Source organism: Bos javanicus, chromosome X (assembly GCF_032452875.1).
Source record: "Bos javanicus breed banteng chromosome X, ARS-OSU_banteng_1.0, whole genome shotgun sequence".
Taxonomy (NCBI): domain Eukaryota; kingdom Metazoa; phylum Chordata; class Mammalia; order Artiodactyla; family Bovidae; genus Bos; species Bos javanicus.
Window position 1 is genome coordinate 1,753,052 of NC_083897.1, and position 15,186 is coordinate 1,768,237.

Below are 15,186 nucleotides of genomic sequence, written 5' to 3' on the forward strand. Positions count from 1 at the left end.
GCAGACACAGCTTCAGTAAAGGGGCCCACAGGTCCTGTTGGCTACCCTCTCTTGAACCCACAGGAGCTAATCCCACTGTTGCTAATAGGAACATCCAGGCCTCCTCTCACTGAAGCAGCTGATCACTCCCGAGAGAGTGAATAAATGGAGTCCTGGCAGATAGCTCTGAAAGGTTGCCAATCTCCAATACAACTTGTCAGTGTGTATTGGAGGCATTTACTTGAGAATAATTAGTAGCCCTTCTGTGCCTCAAAAGTGACCAAATCTATAGTATCTCTATTGAGATCAATGACTTTATTTTCAGAAACTCATCAGAGGACGTTTCTCCATCTCAGGGGTACAATTGGGATGCTGAGCAATACATGTCGGGTGATCACCAATGAAGTAACAGGATGGTCTGATAACTAATGGGTTGCCACAGAAAAAGTGTTCACATCTACTAATGAGGAAAGTCTAGTCAGAAATGTGCTGCCTTTGAAGCTGTTTCATAATACAAACACACCTAAGGGGAGAAAGTGTTTTAGGCAGATAACTATTCTGAGTTTGTTTTCCTCACCAAAGGCCAGCCAAACAAGAAGGCAAGATACAGAGCAACATAGTGTGATTGAAGGAACATCATTAGGACACATCTTCAAAGACCTCTCTCCCACTGTCAGTACCAGCTGCAAGCTCACCATTTCACCATTATTCCTCTAGCTAACAGTGTGTGCCACCGTCTCCCATTAAAATTCAAAAATGGGGGAAAGGAAGCACTAATCCCTAACTGTGAATAAGGCGCTATGATCCCAGAGTTGAAACAGGCTTTACATGGAAGAAGAGTTAGGGACATGGCAGGGATGGGGAACAGCCAAAGAAGGGAGGTAAGTGTGTGTGTGTGGCTAGGACAGGAACAGTGGGGGTGGGGCATCCCTGCAGGTTAATTCGTTTCATCTCAACCAGCCTTAAAAACAGCCAGGCTTGAACACTTCCTCTCATGTATATGTGTGTCACACCATCAATGTCTTCTCCAGGAGAAAGGCAAATCTCTTCCTGACATGTGTCTCCCATGCTTGACAGGGCTTAGGCCAAGGTCAGTTATAAAGCCGATCATGTTTTCTTTGGCTTCCCCAGCAGCATTTCCTATACAGTGCTATTTGTCCTCTCCTTCCTTGAATTCTTAAAGGATTTAAAGTTCTAAAGTCAGTCATTTACTTGGTTTTATATCTGATTACAGAATTAAATAATTTGATGCCTATGAAAGAAATGTGAGGCTTCAGGGAATGGGTGTGAGGGGGACTTGGGATGGCAAGAAGGATTTAAATAGAGGGAAAGCTTGCCCTAAATCCCTGATATTAGGCAATCACCTTAATCTAGTGTGGACTTCCCTGGTGGCTCAGATGCTAAAGCATCTGCCTACAATGAGGGAGACCCAGGTTCAATCCCTGGGTTGGGAAAATCTCCTGGAGAAGGAAATGGCACCCCACTCCAGTATTCTTGCCTGGAAAATCCCATGGACGGAAGAGCCTGATAGGCTACAGTCCGTGGGGTCACAGAGTCGGACACGACTGATCAACTTCACTTTTCACTTAATCTAGTGTGCAATCTTAGTATCACTAATGATGGGAAAATATCCTAATTAATGTGATGCAACTCAGAGTACCTAACATTGCCTGTGGTATAATCTTATCAAAAATGTCTTATTTCAATCTAAGCAAGCCTTTATATCCAATTTTTAGTGTAAGAAATAAAGGAGATAGAGAAATCAGCCAAAGAACACTTCAAGGAAGTCTAGAAAACAACTGGCCTGCTCTCTGAGAAATTTTTGTAACGGAAACAGGAACTGTTCTAGATCAAAAGACACTGTAACAATCAGATGCAACACATGGCCCTAGATTGAATCCTGGTTTGGCCACAGGTGGTAAAGAGCATTTAGGGAACTTCTAAAGATATCTGAATATGCACTGAGTATTAAATAATATTAAAGACATATTAAAATTGAACTGTGCTGGTGTTATTTTACTCTGAAGGAAAAATATTTTTTAGAGATGCATACAAAAATATTTATGGTGTCATAGTTTCTGTAATATACTTCATCATAAAACAAAATCATGAAATTATACCATAGTAATTATTCTACCTGTACTCAAAGACAATACAAAAAGGTCAATTTAATCAGATATTTCCAATATAGACAAGGGATAATGATTTCCGCTTTGCTATGCAAACAATTGGAGAAGGCAATGGCACCCCACTCCAGTACTCTTGCCTGGAAAATCCCATGGACGGAGGAGCCTGGAAGGCTGCAGTCCATGGAGTCGCTAAGGGTTGGACACGACTGAGCGACTTCACTTTTACTTTTCACTTTCATGCATTGGAGAAGGAAATGGCAACCCACTCCAGTGTTCTTGCCTGGAGAATCCCAGGGACGGGGGAGCCTGGTGGGCTACCGTCTATGGGGTCGCACAGAGTCGGACACGACTGAAGTGACTTAGCAGACGCAAACAATCCTTAGCACAAGCAGAAAATACACTGAGGCTCAGCAGAAAAGAATCCAATCTGCCTACAATTCAGGAGACTGGAGTTCCATCCCGGGGTAGGGAAGGTCCCCTGGAGAAGGAAATGGCAACCCGTTCCAGTATTCTTCCCTGCAGTCCCATAGACGGAGAAACCTGGTGGGCCACAGTTCATGGGGTTGCAAAGACTCAGACACGACTCAGCGACTAAACAGCATCAATAAAATATACTGAAGGAAGTAAGGGTAGAATAATGGTTTTGAATCAGTTTTCAAGATATGTTCTACCATTTTATTTCTCTTCAGATATTCTATATTGTGAAAATGAGGACATTCTGCTTATCTAACAGTAGTTTAACTAGACCAGCAATGTGTTCAGTTATACTGACAATCAACAGAACTAAAAGCGTAGACTCTTAAAACTCAGGGTCCATGAGCAACTATTTAAAGGAGGTTTCTTCTGAAAACAAAAAGCAAAAAGATGGTCAATGCTACTAAAGCACAAAGGGCCAATCAGAAATAAACTTATAATAAGACTCAATAGAGGCTAAATGGTATATGTTAAGGTTATAGGCTCCAGAGCTATCAGCATCTGTTGGAATCCCAGTTCTACCACCTCTGAACCTACAAAATGAGTTAAGTGTATTTGGTCCTTTGGGTCATTGCCTAGATTAAGTGAGATCATGAGTATCAAGTGTTTAGTGCAGTGCCTGGTACATTGTCAGTGCTCAATAGAGGAAAGCCATTTTTTTTTTTTTCTTATCTCTAAGTCAACGGCTTTGGTCATTGGTTCACCGAAGTGTTCAGAGGAGTCCATGATGTCCATAAAATTGAATGTGCAAGTTTATGGATTCTCATTTTCTGGAAAGAATCTACTAAGTTGTTATCAAGTTATAGAGGTCTACAACTGCCTCAAGATGTAAAACTTGCTGCCCAAGAAGCATTTTCTTAATTCCAGACACAGTATGTGACAACTGGTTATCGAGACTGCCACAAATTTTATGTATCCTGTCCAAATTCAGGTACCTTATCCAGCAACGCTGGCTTTTCCTGAGCATCTGCAGCCAAGAGAAAACAAAGAGACCAATGAAAAGCCACAGAGAGGTCTGTTCTTGTGAGCAGGGCCAGCATGACTATACACAAAGGGCAGTGACATCTTTTTCCTTGTCTAATCCTTGTTGTCTCTGAAAAGGGTGGACCCGATTAATGCCTTGTTATATAGCATTCTTAAAGGTCAGCTTATGTGACGGAGGTAGTATGGCCTAGCAACAGCATTAGATACCCACCTTCGGTCGGGAAGACAGCATATTACTCCACTGGAATTCACGCATTACCAAGAGCATGGGCTTCCTGAACATTTTACTAAAATTTTTAAGTCTCTTGGCAATGTTTTTCAAGTACCACAATTTTAATCTGGCCCTGCGTCTATAGTGCTGCTGCTAAAATCTCCTCCAGGCAAATCCCTGCAGAGGCAGAAAATTTGTCAGAAGGAAGACATGTCTAGAATCAACGATTAATCCTATTGACCCTGATTAACACTTCCCTACGCCAGCCTATCCACTCCAAATGCTATGTCATGATTCCACATGTCCCTACACATCCCTCACAAGATTACAGGCTATTTCAAAATCTCCTTTCAGAGGAACTTTAAGAATCTGACACATAGGTCACATCTATCTTAAAAATATTACATTTCTCACCTCAGCCAGAGCTTTTTCATCTATGATGTGATTCTACTTTCTATTTGCAATGGCCCAGTTTCATATAATTTCATGTGGACACATACATAGAAATTTGGTGGTCAGATGATGTGTCCACATGGGAACTGAGCAAAACATCAAAAACAATCCATCCCTGGGTACACACGGGGCGTGACTTTTAACAAGTCACCTGTACCCTGGACAAGTACTTCTTGTGTACCTACCAAGCTTCAATAGAAAAAAGGGGCTTCCCTCATAGCTCAGTTGGTAAAGAATCCACCTGCAATGCAGGAGACCCCAGTTTGATTCTTGGGTCAGGAAGATCTGCTGGAGAAGGGATAGGCTACTCACTCCAGTATACTTGGTCTTCCCTTGTGGCTCAGCTGGTAAAGAATCCACCTGCAAGCGGGAGACCTGGGTTCAATCCCTGGGTTGGGAAGATCCCCTAGAGAAGGGAAAGGCTGCCCACTCCAGTATTCTGGCCTGGAGAATTCCACAGACTGTATAGTCCATGTGGTCGCAAAGAGTCAGACATGACTGAGTGACTTTCACCAAGTTTCAATAGCTGTAGTAAGTTCAGGGAATGCATACTAGAGATGCCTTTCCTACCTTCAAGAAGCTTAGAGTCTACAGATGAGATAGACATATAAACAGAGAATTTCAATACAGTATAATAAAGAAGAGTTACAATAATTTTTATAGGATACTATGGAAATAGTCAGGAAAGGATTCTCAAAAGAGAGGCTGTCTAAACTACAACTACATGGGGATTACCAGGCGGCACTAATGATAAAGAACCCACCTGCCAATGCAGGAGACATACGAGACAAGGGTTCAGTCCCTGGGTTGGGAAGATCCCCTGGAGGAGGGCATGGCAACTCATTCCAGTATTCTTGTCTGCAGAATCCCATGGACAGAGGAGCCTGGTGGGCTACAGTCCAAAGGGTTGCACAGAGTCAGACACAACTGAACCGACTTAGCATGCATGCACAGGTACATGTGTGTGTGATTTAATGTTGCAAATGAAAAGAGCATGTGTAAAGGCTCAGAAGTAAGAGAGACAGCAGGACACATTCATGGAACAGCAAGTTCCATGGCTTCCCTATGGAGGATAAGAGGGAAAATGCAAGTGCTGTGGTTAAAGATAGCAGTCAGACCTTGAAGGGCCTTGGACGCCATACTATCCAGAAGGCATGAGGAACCACTGAAGAGTTGTAAGCCCTGTATCAAACTAAAATGCTTCTGCACAGTGAAGGAAACCATCATCAAAATGAAAAGGCAACCTACCAAATTAAAGAAGATATTTGTAAATCACATACAATCATTCCTCAGTATTCAAAGAAGATTGATTTTAGGCCCCCATTGGATATGAAAATCCACAGGCTCAAGTCTCTTATAGAAAATGGTGTAGTATTTGCATAAAATCCATGCTGCTGCTGCTGAGTCACTTTAGTCGTATCTGACTCTGTGCGACCCCAGAGACAGTGGCCCACCAAGCTCCCCCATCCCTGGGATTCTCCAGGCAAGAACACTGGAGTGGGTTGCCATTTCCTTCTCCAATGCATGAAAGTGAAAAGTGAAGGTGAAGTCACTCAGTCGTGTCCGACTCCTAGAGACCCCATGGACTTCAGCCTACCAGGCTCCTCCATCCATGGGATTTTCCAGGCAAGAGTACTGGAGCAGGGTGACATTGCCTTCTCCATGCACATAATCCTAAATACTTTAAATTATCTCCAGATTACTTATAATTCTTTATACTATGTAAATAGTTGCAAATACAATGTATTAATATATGCTATGTAGGTATTTTAAGTCTTGCTTCTGGGAATTTTCTGGAATTTTTTATAAATATTTTGTATCCGTAGTTGACTGAATCCACAGATGCATAACCCATGGATATGGAAGGACTAAATGTATACAATAAAGGATTGGTACGCAAAATATATGAAGAATTCATATAACTCAATAACAAAAACCCAATTCAACATTGGGGACAGGTTCTGAATAGACATTTTTCCAAAGAAGACAAGCAGATTACCAAGAGGCTTATGAAAGATGTCCAACATCACCAACTCTTAGGGAAACTCAAATCCAAACCACAGTGAGATGTCACCTTTTGCTGTAAGGTAAGAGAAATAACAAATGCTGGAGAGGATATGGAGAAAAAGGAACTCTCTTACACTGTTGGTAGGAATGTAAACTGGTATTGCCACTATAAAAAATAGCCTGGAGATTCCTCCAAAATGTAAGAACAGAGCTACAATAGGACCCAGCTATTTTGCTTCTGAGTATTTACCCAAAGAAAACAAAAGTACCAATTTGAAAACATATGCACTCCTATGTTCATTGTAGCATTATTTCCAATAGCCAAGACATGGAGTCAACCACAGCAACCACTGATGGATGAATAGAAGAAGATGGGGTGTGTATATATATACGCAATGGGATATTAGTTGGCCACAAGAAAGAAAGAAAGCCTGCCATTGGTGACAACACTGATGGATTTTGAAGGTATTGTGCTAAGTGAAGTAACTCAGATAAAGAAAGAAAAAAGTCTATGTGATTTCACTCATGTGGAGTCTTAAAGAAACAGAAATGAAAAAACAAAATAAAATGTACCATGTCTTCTTTATGCATTCACCAACTGATATATGGACAGCTTCCTTGTGGATCAGCTTAAGTGTACATACACCCCCTCCCTCTTGAATCTCCCTTCCACCCCTACACCCAAGCCACCCCTCTAGGTCATCACAGAGCACTGACCTGAGCTCCCTGTATGTATGTGTGTGTATATATATGGAACTTCCCACAAGCTATCTATTTTACACATGATCGTGTATATAGGTCAAAGCTACTTGCTCAGTTCATCCCACCTTCTCCTTCCCCTTCTGTGTCGACAAGTCCTGTCTCTATATCTGCGTCTCTTTTATTGCCCTGCAAGTAGGTTCATCAGTACCATTTTCCTAGATTCCATAAAAGTGTCAATATATATTTGTTTTTCTAACTTACTTCATGCTGTATGACAGACTTGGTTCATCCACATCAACATTGTCAAATAGATATACTCCAACTTTAAAAATAAATAAATTAATAAAAATTAATTAATTAAAGTAAATGAACCCAGATACAGAGAAAAGATTACTGGTTACCAAGGGGAAAGGGACTGGGGAGTGGGGGAAATGGTGAAGGGCGTCTATCTATATGGTGATGGATGGTAACTAAACTTGTGGTGGTGATCACTTTGTAGTGTATACAGATGTCAAATTATAACATTGTACATCTGAAACTTATGTGATAGAAAGTTAATTTTAAAAATAGTTGTACATCATAGCAACATGATAAGAACTGAGTTTCAGGAAGATCACACTGGGAGCAGTGTAGAAAAGGAAACCAGTTTGAAGGCCATTGCAGTGATCTAGCTGAGAGGGGATGGTGGTCCAAACTAAACTCTCTGATGTTGTAGTGGATGCTCTGCCAAGTCATCCAGAACAGCCTTCTGGAGCAAGGCACTCATTTCCCCAGTTGCCAGGAGTATTGGCTGCTGATAGGTCACAGGTGAATCCCTCTCCAGAAAATGCCCCCAGCCAAAGGATGCTGTGGCTCAATGTTATGGCTCCTTTCCATCCAACCACCAGGCAACGCAGGTGTTCAAAGCCCCACCCCCAACCCCTCCCTTGCCTCAACTGGAAATCACTGTGTAAGAACATCTTAGCACGTGAGTAACTTCCTGTAACCACATTAAAGTTCAGCAAATCCTTCGGCCCAATCCTCCTTCAGTCACTTCCCTTGAGTTTTTTTCCTGAGAGTGCTCCCCAAGAAATTTCCTGCACACAAACCTCTGTTCAGTCTGTCTCCAAGGGACCAGATTTAAGACAGAACAAACCTCAATAGTTCTCATCAAGAAAATGAGAGGGTGGATCAGCTCCTTGCTAAAAACACATCCTTTGCTTTCCGGCTCCATGGACTTTGGAATTCTTTGACAATTCTTGCAGCTGTTTGAAAACACCAGGAAATGGATATGACAGACACTTCATTTTAGCAACCCCAGCAGGACTCATCACAGAAATTAGAAATGTTTCACAAACAGACCACCCACCAATCTTACACCCAGTTGGGGTTGACACTGTCTACTTTTACTGATATAAAATTCTTTATGGTGTCCATGCCAAAATAGGCTTATTAAAAAAAAAAAAAAAAACCCTCTTCTCCCTGTGGACCAGCAAGAAACAGTGCTGTTTATCTTTTGCTGATACCAGAACTAAAAGCAGTTAAGTCCAGCACTTTTGGAAATATACTGCAAAACTGAATGTATGATTAATATATCAAGTTGGATATCACCCCCATGACTCTCTCCTCCCCTTTTCAAAAAAGTTCCTCAGCAAAATAAAATTGAGATGAAGAATGCTTTGGTGAGCTATTACAGCTACACCTCCCTACGATCAAAGGCAATCCATTCCTAAACGCTAAATCATGCGATTCTGACCATCTCAGCACAGCAGTTTCATGTGGACTTTCCATGATTTATGGGGGGCATTTTCCTGTAAAGAACTTTTTGAAAGCATGTATTTACAAAGTGTAGTTCCAATCATAGAATCTGACAGCTATAAAGAACCTTATAACATGGAGACCTGGAGTTTTTAACCTGGGTCTGTGGTTGGGCTTTGGAGGTGGTCTATGAAACCCTCAAAGTGTTAGTTGCTCAATCATGTTCGACTCTTTGTGACCCCACGGACTGTAGCCTGCCAGGCTCCTCTGTCCATGGGATTCTCCAGGCAAGAATACTGGAATGAGTAGCCATTCCCTTCTCTAGGGAATCTTCCTGACTCAGGGATCAAATCTAGGTGTACTGCACTGCTGGCAGATTTTTTACTGTCTAAGCCACCAAGGAAGCCCATGAAACCCTCAAGTTGTATACAAAGTTTGTGGCAAGATGCCAGAGCTGTTATTAGCCTATAGATTCTATAAGCTTATAAACTGATGGACAGAAGGTTCATGGTCCCTGAAAAATTAAGAACCATTGTCTATGTCAATTGTCTTGCTTCATACTTAATGAAACTGAGGTTCAGATAAATTAGATCAATTAGCCAAGGTTGACTGGTTTCTTAGTCGTTCAGCTGGCACTAGAACCTAGGTTTGCTGCCTTTTAGCCCCATGAGCTTTGCACTACTCCAGGCATCTCAAACCAAGGCCTTGTCCCTCCTAAATGTTTCTACTGCCAATAAAACACTTCCTCAGAGGAAACCAAAACCTTCGGTCCGGTTCAGTAATTTTTCCAATACCTCTTATTTATCTAGCATTTTAGAGTTTGCAAAACACTTTCACATATATGATTACATTTGATCTGAGCCTTGAAAGCCTTTCATGATACAACGCTAGGAACTAAAACCATAGGCTCTAGAACTGGTCTCCCTGAGTTGGAATCCTACTTCTAGTATTACTATCTGAGTCACTCTGAGCAAGTTATATCCTCGTTTTTTGTGCCTCATTGCCTCATCTGTAAAATGAGGATGCATTTAATTTACCTAGTTCATACAATACCATTATCCCTATTTAATAACTACCAACGAGGGGACTGAGGAATGATATTATAGGACATTCTCAAAGGTGCCCTGTAATTGGTCAATCTAGGACTCAGAACCCAGTGCCTTAAACTCCAAGTCAAAAATATTTCAAGGTAGAATATGAAGATCTCTGAGTATAAATATAACAACCATGAAGCAATCAACCTACCAATGATTAAAACAGCTGTTCATTTATTTCTGTCTATTGATAATCTACACAGCATCACTGGGTACCCAACTATGAAATTCTAAATCTGTTCTGAGAATCCCCTCTATTTCCTGTTTTTAAATGCATGGAAAATCAAAATCAAGTCACATCAGAGTATGTTATGTCTAAGCATCTTTTTAAGCCACATGAGACATGTCCCTTGAAAATTTTTGAATTAAGATGACATACTGGGCATAGTCTATTATTTAGAGAAAATTATTTTTAATGAAATGCAACACAATATTAAATACCCTGGCCAGTAAGAAGGCATGTGACCTTAGAAATGCTTTTCATAAGGTCAGACTCACCCAGATTGTATCCCCAAATAATCATGAAGGCCTGTGTTCATGGTGTGTTCAAAAATGAGCAAGACCTCAGACAACAGCCAGCCAAGAGCTTGAGCACACACCTCTGGGCTAAAAAAACCAAGGAGGCCTCATTCACCTTCCTTTAAATTGTGCAGTGGCTATTTCAGCAGCACTAATGAGGAGCTCCTAAATGCACTTGAGCTGAAGGTGCCTTTAAATGAGTTTTTCAATTACCATAAAACACATTATACACTTTTCTACCCAAGTCCCTTTATGTGTTGCTGGCTGAGTGGACTGGATTGTGTGAAAAGCGTCCCTTTTTTGGCATCCCTCATAGCAGTAGGCATGGTCTTTGGTGATGGATAAGTAGGCAAGTTTGAACATGTGCTCATTCTCTTCATCTTTCCATGTCTAATTTTTTTTTTTTTTTACCACCTACTCTTGGGCCCCATCTAAAATGACAAGAGGGTAGCATTATGAATGTGAGAAGACATTTTAACCTTAATTTTCGGCCCCTGAAACCATCATTTTCTTCAGTCTCATGGAAACCTGTGATATTTATTAGCTGCTTTCAGTCATGGCTTTGTGCTTTCCTATAACAGAGCATTCCCAGTGAAGTTATTTTTAGCAGACAAGAGTCTAGTCCCAACTCTTTTATTAAAGTTCAGAGCAACATAGGCCAATGTCATAAAGCTGATAACGAGGCTATGCTTGTACTGCTGATACCTGGACAACAGGATGCTGAAGGTGGGGCCAGATTCTGAACCTACGGTTGTACTAAGACCAAAAACAGACTTAGGGTTTCCAAAGGGGGTGGGGGTGGAATTAGGAGGTTGGTATTGACATACACACTACTATATATGGATAACCAACAAGGAGCTACTGTAGAGCACAATGACCTCTAGTCAATGTTCTGTAATAACCTATATGGGAAAAGAATCTGAAAAAGAATGGATATATGTATAACCGAGTCACTTTGCTGTGCACCTGAAACTAACACAACGTTGTAACTAAAATATACTCCAATAAATTTTTGTAAAATAGTAGGTCTTTGCCATGTCCACCCTCAGAATCAAGCCACATACTACATTAAGTCATGGTTTACAGAAAAATTCATGTTTCAAAACTTCACATGTAGTCTTACTTTTAAGATTATAAATGATTTGGAGGTGATGAAATCCTAGGCCATAGTTGAATGCTGCATATGACTGTCCCTTCCCCATCTATGTCTTCCGCCCTTATCCCCTTAAATGGCTTTGCCGAAATCCTGCTGTATCTCCCCTCAACTCCACATCCTCAGACATAGGCTGCACAGCCATAATTCTTCAAAGAATTGCACTATAAAGCTTTTGATAAAACGTTATAGCGGTGCTTCTACAATCGCAGGCAAAGTTGTTGTCATTGCCATCTCATGGAAGATTCATTTGCATAAAATAGACCATTGCTAGTTTTGGAGGAGGTGGTCTCCTTTGAAAGACAGGTTAGAAAGAAATTGAGGCAAGAAAGCTAAGAATAGCCCATTGTCACATTTAAGTTCAATTGTCATCTCAACTCAGGTTCTTATTTTCTTGGTATAAAGTATAATTTCATCAAATATGCAAACCTGCCTAGGGAAAGATTGGATTGGTATGAACTACAGGTTGATTGGTCACATGCCAGCCAATTAGCATTTCAAACAGGTATCAGAGAAGCTGAGGAAGATGTATTTTTCTTTTACATTTACTCATCTCAATTGAATTGCTTCAGAGACTATAGGAAGCTAACTTCCCCAGCCAAGGTAGAGAGAAGGGATGAGAATGAATTTGACTGGAATTGGGGATATGTTTTTCATTGTAAACTGCAATTTTCCTCACGCAGAAGTTGTGACTTCTACAACAATCGATACTGGAAAGATTTCTAAAATGTTCTCCTCTTCCCTTATTGACACACAGCAGCCATGTCCTTGCCTCACAAATATAAAATATATTTATAAAGTTGTATGGAGGCACAAATGGCCCAGGGGGTGACCTCATGTAAGAGGATACTGGGGGACTTCCCTGGTGGTCCAATTGCTAAGAATCCACGCTCCCAATGCAGGGGGCCTGGGATCAATTCCTGATCAGGGAACTAGATCTCACACGCTGCAACTAGGATTTCCCATGCCACAACCGAGACCTGGTGCAGCCAAATAAGTAAATGCTTTTATCTTGTTTAAAGAGGATACTAGGAATGCCAACATGTTCATTATGTTGGTGAAAAAGTATTAAAAGAGAAGAAAAATGTAGGCAGTACAGATGACTGCTGACTGCTTCCTCCCTACCTAAACTTTGAACTGGCTCACAGGCCTTTGAACGGCCTTGGACCATTTGCAGCAACGTGGGTGGATCTAGAGAGTATCATACCAAGTCAAGTAAGTCAGACAAAGACAAATACCACATCACTTATACATGGAATCTAAAAAATGATATAAATGAACTTATTTATAAAACATAGACATATTTATAAAACTTATTTATAAAAACACACATAGAAAATAAACTTATGGTTACAAGAGAATAAATATATGAATGTTGCTCCTGCTAAGTCGCTTCAGTTGTGTCTGACTCTGTGCGACCCCATGGACTGCAGCCTACCAGGCTTCTCCGTCCATAGGATTCTCCAGGCAAGAACACTGGAGTGGGGTGCCATTTCCTTCTCCAATGCATGAAAGTGGAAAGAGAAAGTGAAGTCACTCAGTCGTGTCTGACTCTTAGCGACCCCATGGATTGCAGCCTACTAGGCTCCTCCATCCATGGGATTTTCTGGACAACAGTACTGGAGTGGGGTGCCATTGCCTTCTCCCAAATATATGAATAACTATAACTAAATCACTTTGGTATACACCTGAAACTAACATAACATCATAAGTGAACTATACTCCAATATAAATAATAAAAATTAAAAGTAATAAATAGCATGGAAAACAGCCTCAGCCTCACTCAGATATCTCACATACTTGGATGCAACTTCCACTTTAGGGGAAAAAAAAGAACATTGATCTTGCTGAGAATTTCTGAACTAGACTTCAAAGTACAGATGTGAGAATTGGACCACAAAGAAGGCTGAGCTCAGGAGAAATGATGCTTTCAAACTGTGGTGTTAGAGAAGACTCTTGAGAATCCCTTGGACTGCAAAGAGATCAGACCAGTCAATCTTACAGGGAATGAACCCTGAATACTCATTGGAAGGACTGATGCTGAAGCTCCAACACTTAGGCCACCTGACGCGAGGAGCTGACGCATTGGAAAAGACCCTGATGCTAGGAAAGATTGAAGGCAGGAGAAGGGGATGACAGAGGATGAGATGGTGGGATAGAATCACCAACTCAATGGATATGAGTTAGAGCAAACTCTGGGAGATAGTGAAGGATAGGGAAGCCTGGCGTGCTGTAATCCAAGGGGTTGCAAAGAGTACGACTGAGTGACTGAACAATGACAATAAAGACTTCAAAATGCCTCCAAGCCTCGTGAACACCCACTTGTTCTGGCATCCCTAAACCCTAGGACACACCAGGCCCTTCCAGCACCGCTGGACCTCCCAAACCCAGACTTGGAACCTCTGGTACCATCTTTTCAGACAACAGAAAAGAACATCTTTCAGAAAAGACAGATTGTGCCTGAGACCCTCAATGTCATCATCTGACCACTGTTATCGCTCAAACCAAAAATAGGTGTTAGAAATCAAAAGGAGGTATCTAGATATTGTTTTGTGTATAACTTACCAGCAGAACGTGTGTCATGAACTCAGGCCTCCCAGTTACTCACATCTGAAGGCAGGCAAACAAGAAACATGCACTCTGACAGGCATCAGTGGTCACCTGGTGGCAGCTCCCTAGAGTTCAATCCTATTGCCTGGAAGCAATAAACTCAACTCTCAGTGTTTAAGTTTGCCACGTCTGACCCTTTAAAGTGACCCTGAACAGTCATAAGCTGTCATCACTGGAATATTCTCAAAGTACAAGAAGATACAGGAGAGGATACAGAGATAGGAATACAGTCTGGGCCCCCTCTAGCTCTCCATTCTGGAATGCAGCTTGACAAAATCAAGTCCAGGGACTCCCTGATAGTCCAGTAGCTAAGACTCTGCACTCCTAATGCAGGGGGCCCAAGTTTGATTCCTGCTCAGGGAACTAGATTCCACATGCCACAATTACTATAAAAAAGATGACTCACGCAACAAAGATCCAAGATCTGACATGCCGCAACTAAGACACAGCGCAGCCTAAATAACTAATAACAAATGTTTTTTAAAAAAGAAAAAGATCGTTCAAAAAGAGAAAAGTCTAACGTTTACTCACAAAGAAGCCCCTTTGTTGCCTTGAATAATGTGAAACTTGTCCCTGTGGTTGGCTGCCAATCCCAACCTCTTTCCCAAGTCTATAGATAAGAAGGGGAGAGAAAGAATTCTGAAGTATGGTCGTATGAGGAGCAGATCATTCCACAGGGTAGCTGAGAAGCAGGGACATCAATAGCCCAAAGGCTGTAGCTCAGAATTGGAAATAAGAAAACTTTAATAGAAATAGGAGCCATGACACCAACTTGTCCTGCAGCCCCTGGCAAATCAGTAATATTTTCCCTGTGCCTGAGTTTACTAGCACTGCTTCTCCCCCAGCAGCCTCTCTCACTTGCTACACATCTCATTCAGAATGTCTTATTTGAGAAGCTTTCACCTTGGTCACTGGTGATGCCTGAAATGCTATCGCTCCAGAATACCTACAGATCGAGGTGCATTTCTGCCTTCTTCCCACTGCTGGGCCTCATGCAGCTCCATGCCTCAGTGCATGGATATTAAAGAAATGACAGTCTTTCCAGCAGCTCTGCTTAATAGACTATTCCCTTGCATCTCTGTCTTATTAGGTTAAGAAAACAAGCTTTCCCAATGTTTCATGGAATCTACAATG